General features: G+C 39.6%; 1 pseudogene; it reads right to left on the reverse strand.

The window, feature by feature from the left end:
• Positions 1–241: 241 nt before the first annotated feature.
• LOC100955085 lies at positions 242–1280 on the reverse strand (annotated as a pseudogene).
• Between the last annotated feature and the right edge of the window lie 4921 nt (positions 1281–6201).

Here is a 6201-nt window from a genome sequence, read left to right on the forward strand (position 1 = left end):
CACACAACAAAACCTTCTATGTTCTAGAGATACAGTTATGATTAAAAAAGACTTATTCCTGAGCCAGGCAGGTACAGGTGGACAGCACATGCCTGTAGTCCTAGCAATTTGGGAGGCAAAGGTGAGAGGACCACCTGAGGCCAGAAGTTTGAGGCTGCAATGCACTACAATCAAGCCTGTGAATAGTCACTACATTCTAGCCAGGGCAACAGGGCAAGACTTCATCTCTATTTTTAATTTTTTTTTTTAAAAAACAATCCCACAACATTTATTATCATTTTCAAATAACATAAAGCTAATCATAACCATATGAACAAGTGTTTTAGAACTATACTCCCAACAAAGTAAGCCAAAAAATCCCGTATTGCCTTTTCCACAATTTCTCACTTCATTGGTCATTTCTAGTTGGAGACACTTTGTAGAAGAGTGATATTATCTCCTTTTAGCATGATCCAACCCAGTTGTTTTCCTGACTGTGTTTTAAAATGAATCTCTTCAGCATCATCTAATACTCATCAAAACCAACGATACAGGCCTCTATCCGCATATTCACTGGCTCATAGAGCCACACCTGAATCCGGGATCTATTTCGTAAGTATCTGAAGATGAAGTTGATGGGCTGCACCATCACCTTCTGTACTTTCTGGCCCTGGCTGCGGTACACCATGGCAGAATCTCACAAAGACCACACTCTTTTTAAAAAAATTTTTATAAAAGACTGATTCCTGTCCAAATGGACCTTACAGGCTAATAGAGCGGGACAAACATTAACTGAATAATTACATAAACGTATACGAAAACATATGTAGCTATCTACAACAAAAGTTGTGGAAAAAAAGGAAAGGGTCTTACTTGGCCAAGAAGAATGCATGGCCAAGGAACCTCACCTGGACTGGGGATTGGTGAAGATTTCTCTGAAAAAAGTAATTTTTATGCTGAGACCACAAAATAACCATGAATGAAGAAAGGAAGGGAGGCGAAAGTGGGGGAAGGCAGGCCATGAAGAAATTTACATATACTACCCACAATCTTCACAATCCTCTGCTAAGGATGATAAACCCTAGTTCACAAATAAGGAAACTGATACAGTAAAACCACAGTGCCTAAAGTCTCATTGTCAGCAGAACCTGTGAGACTCCAGATCTTCCTGACACTGGAGACTATGCTCATTGTCTCATAGGCAGGTCATCTTTCCACATTATTACACTGCCTCAAATGCTATCTATAACTAGATAACAAGCAGATTTTGCCCAGATGTCACTCTTTGAGCATATCTTCATCTAAACACATGCCAAGATGCAAATCCTAGGCAGCGCCTGTGGCTCAGTGAGTAGGGCACTGGCCCCATATACCGGAGGTGGTGGGTTCAAACCCAGCCCTGATCAAAAAAAAAAGATGCAAATCCTAACCATAAATGTACATAAAATTTTAAAAATTGAAAAAAAGGCAACTCTTGTCATTGGAAATTTTATAGATTTTAGAAAAATCAGGAGGTTATTTAATTAACAGGGATGTTATTTAAAATACAGCTATGATGAAAATCAGTTTCATCCCATGTTAAACCATTTCACACTGGCACCCTCCCAAAAAAATCAATTTAAACATTTCAACTAGGAGGAGATAAAATTCAGAACAATTTACCAATTGAGCAGTGCCACATACGCTGGGGCTGGCGGGTTCAAACCCAGCCCAGGGCCAGCTAAAACAACAATAACAACTGCAACAACAACAACAAAATCGTCAGGCATTGTGGTGAGCACCTACTTGGGAGGCTGAGGCAAGAGAATCACTTAAGCCCAAGAATCTGAACTTGCTGTGAGCTGTGATGCCGCAGCACTCTACTGAGGGTGACAGCTTGACACTGTCTCAAAAAAAAAAAAAAATTCATCAACAAGAAAAAAAGATAAATTTTAAGTCATTTCTAGCTGAATGCCAGATATAAGTACACGCCACTTAAAAGTGTATGTTTGTTGAAACTTAATACTAACTTTTAAAAAATCACCTTCTACAACCAACTGCCAACATGCCAAAATTGTTCTATATTAGCAAAAAGTATGCCTATGAGGAAACATATCATTTTACATGTTTAATGTAAGGTATTATCTCCAATAAAGAATTTTAACTCATGACAGAACTCTGGAAGTAAGGTTTCAAAGCAAAAGAATAACTTTTAAAAAAACCATGTAACTGGTTACACAGTGTACTATTTCCTAGTCATTCTGTTTTCATATATCAAAAAAAATGAAACTAAAGCTACCTGTAGCCACTATAACAAACAAGATTTGTCTTCAATTATCCAATAAAAACCTTAATATTTTAGTCACATGAAGTCTACATTTCATTTTCAAGCACCCAATGGTAAAACTTTATAACTGAAGCATAAAATTATAGCACTGACATAAGGCAAGACTTCAAGAGTGCTTCACCTGGCAGCAAATGAGGAGAAATTTTAGATAATTTTCAATAATTTAACAATTTTTCCCAAATAAATACCAACTTTAACTCCCCCAAAATTTTATTTCAAAATGCAGCAAGCACTGGGTTATGAATTATCACAATTTATCCACCCATCAAAAAACCGCCAAAAAAATCAAGATAATGTATGGTAAGAAGTCTTTTACAAGGCATAACCACTAGGTATACATAAAGGGCTACTATACCAGTCACACAATTCACTTTGACAGATCAAGCTGCTAGTATCAAGTTTCAGGTGACTGGGTCTCATAGTTTCAAGTAATGTCTTTACTCCTAAATCAAAAATAGACAAACATGGGGCGGTGCCTGTGGCTCAAAGGAGTAGGGCGCCAGCCCTATATGTGGGAGGTGGAGGGTTCAAACCCAACCCTGGCCAAAAACTACAAACAAACAAACAAACAAAAAAAAAAAAGGACACATATATATGGAGGTAAAGCCACCAAAACATTCAACAGAAAGTAAAGATAATTAGCTCAGTTTAAATTACTACTTACAAATACAACAAAATCAAACTAAGAAAGTTTTGGTAACGAAGAAGCAAGTTCTTAATAAATGACTCTTTGGGACATTTTTAGGTAGAAGGGTTGGAGGAGAAACTGTTTTGTGTAAGTGTCTATGTACACAGGAAATGTGAAAGTTCTTTGCCATAAGAAGAAAATTAATGACAAACACAAACTGACACACACCTGATCATAAATACCAAGAAAGCCACAAATTAAGTAAGCTCCTTCTTCTATCAGTTTTGTTTTTAATACCCTACATAAAGGCAAGTCCAGATTTTCTTCCCAAAACTAGGTATTTACTAACCATAAACATGCACATGAAAACACCTCTTGGCTGCCTAAATTTCTAAACTATTTCTTTTTAAGGTAAAAATTTTTAAGTAATAACCAAGATACAAAACAAATTAGCATTTTCTTTACGTAATTACAAAACAAAACTGGCAAAGGTCATTGTTTACAACAAGTTGTCTTGAATTTTGCTCTGGCAGATATTCATCACTATAAAAACCTACGTAAACTATTTAAACACGTTGTTGCACTTAACCATTCTCTCACCACCAACAATCCTCCCCCTTTTTAAATCTTAAACACAATAACTCTTCATGAACAAAACTAAAGAGCAGACATCAAGATGATATTCTAGAGAGAAAAATTTTTCAATCAATGGTCTTTTATACTACCTACACTCCCTAACAAGACATTGCATTAAAATGGAATATTTTCATTTATCTTAAATGACAGTGCCTCTCAAAAATTGGACTAGCTTAATTTTTTAATCCCTAGCATAGTAATTTTATATGTTTAAGAGTTCTAATAAATTCCACAAAAAATGTCTTTAAAATGTTTTAGAAATGATCTTGTACCTAAATCTCAAATTCCTCATAACTAAGATCTCACTGGATAACTGAGTCCATTCCCCACCACTACCAATAATTACCATTCATTCAATCAAGTCTATTCCTTCAAATCAAAAATCAACGTTTAGATTGGCGCCCACAGCGCCAGCAATATGTAACAAGGCTGGTGGGTTTGAACCCCGCCTTGGGCCAGCTAAACAACGACAACTACTACAACAACTAAAAATTACCGAACGCTGTGGTGGGCACCTGTCATCCCAGCTACTTGGGAGGCTGAGGCAAGAGAACTGCTTAAGCCCAAGAGTTTGAGGTTGCTGTGAGTTGTGATGCCACAGTACTCTACAAAGGGTGACATAATAAGACTCTGTCTCAAAAAATAATCAATTTTCAACACCCACCATGTATAAATGAATGTCCTGACCTTACAAATACAAGCAGTGACACTACTATAATAAATTTCTGAGCTTATGCCTCCCTTGACATTAAAAAAATGAACTTTTTATACCCAGTTTTACAAAAGTTGGTATAAACACTGACAGGTGTACTTAAGTTTCTGGCAAGGTTTGAAGTCTAAATAAATTTGGACATCTATCATAAACACCACTCCTCTGCCAAGGCAAATCCTCTGAAAGTACTGGGGTACTTTAAGTATACATTAAACATCTTTATAACCAGGTAAGCTTTTTTTCTTAACCTCTGTTCCTTGCAAACAATGTGAAATTTTAGTTCTAGTCTCACATTTATAAAAGTCTACCTGGAAATAATATTCTCTTAAAGTAACTGATCAAGATAAAAGAAAATGAAAAACAAAAGCTAAGGTCATTCCACTGAATTGTTAAAGCACCCCAAAATCAAAGTACTAAAAATATTCATTAAACACTTTATATATCCAAAGCATAACAGGTCAGAGAGAAACTCTCCGTATTCAAAAAATAAAATGACTACACACAAAACTTTTTCTATGACTCATCAATATTTAAAAGAAACCTATCATCAAAATTAAGTGTGAAAGACAAAACACACCAAGAAATATTTTTTAACTCCCTACATTTAAAAAAAAAAAAAAAGAAAGAAAGAAAGAGAGAAAGAAAGAAAAAACTGGCCACATGATTTTCTTTGAGGAAAAAAAGACTGAAAAAGTTTCTTGGCTCATCTCAACCTTTCCCTTCCACTCACTTCTGCAAACCAGAAAGGAATTCTACACTGAAAACTGCACGTGGACACAATCTCTAGGTTAGAATCCTGAGTCATTACACACGCAAATCGCTCCAAAATTTGCCAGTATTTAGGATAATGAGATAACCTAGTGTTTAAAAAGAGCACAGACTGGCTACTGACTTCTGGCTCCCAGTTGTGTGACCTTAGGCCAGTCAGTGCTCCCCCTAGGCTCAGTATTTTCATCTGTAAAATGGGTAACAGTTCCTACTGGTAGAGTAAGGAAATTAAAACACACAACGCCCTGAGAATAGTACCTCGCACTATAAACTCTTAACAATTTTGACGGATATTCAGAGAACCAAATGGTGCTGGCATTCAAGTGCTGCACCTAGATTACAAGATTCATATAACCTAGGATTGGGCCAAAGGCACAGACAAGTAGTCCGAGTCCCTGACTCACTACTTTCACCATTTTTAACTATTTCAAACTAGGGAGGAGCCTTTCGCCAAGCGTTGAATTCAGCAGCTTTGGTGGCTCCGAAGCGAGAGTGGTTTTGTGCCTAAAAATAGACTCGTGAAGTTTTGTTGCAATACATAGGTACCAATTCTAATTCACGTCTCCTCGACCACCAACTCCTGCAGCTGCTAAAGAGGTCATCACTTCGTCTCGAGTGGCCGGGATTCCTTGCACTCCCCGCCCAACTTCGGAGCACACGAAGTCCCCACCGCTCCAGCGCCGACCCCAAAGGGCCGCCGCAGGAGCGGGCTCCCGACCTTCGCCGGCGCCCAACCTGGCCCTGCTGTCCTCGCCTACCCGTCAGCCAGCCCCATTTTCTTAACCCGTGCATTGTCCTTGCAAAGAACCCCGGCGGTTCCCACACTGGTGGGGACCAAGAGGAGGGACGAGGGAGGAGCTGGGGGAAGAGGATGAGGAGGAAGAGGAGGAGGAGGAGGAAGAAAACCTCCACCCCTTCGCTCGGGCGACCAGTGAAGGTCTGGCGCTTTCTTCTGCCCCCCAGGCCCCGGCTCCCGGGAGGCCGCGGCCCCCACTCCCACCCTCCGCAACTTTCCCTCCGCTCGCACCCGCCTCTCCTCCGGGACCCGGCCTTCGGGCTCCCTCCCCCGGCAGCCAGCCCCGGGCCGGCGGCGCCTCCTCCTAAAATGGCAGGTCCCTCCCTCCGCCCGGCCGGCCTCGGCGCGGGCCCGGC

This window comes from Otolemur garnettii, unplaced genomic scaffold, assembly GCF_000181295.1.
Source record: "Otolemur garnettii isolate 467f Iridium unplaced genomic scaffold, OtoGar3 scaffold00180, whole genome shotgun sequence".
In the NCBI taxonomy this organism is placed as follows: domain Eukaryota; kingdom Metazoa; phylum Chordata; class Mammalia; order Primates; family Galagidae; genus Otolemur; species Otolemur garnettii.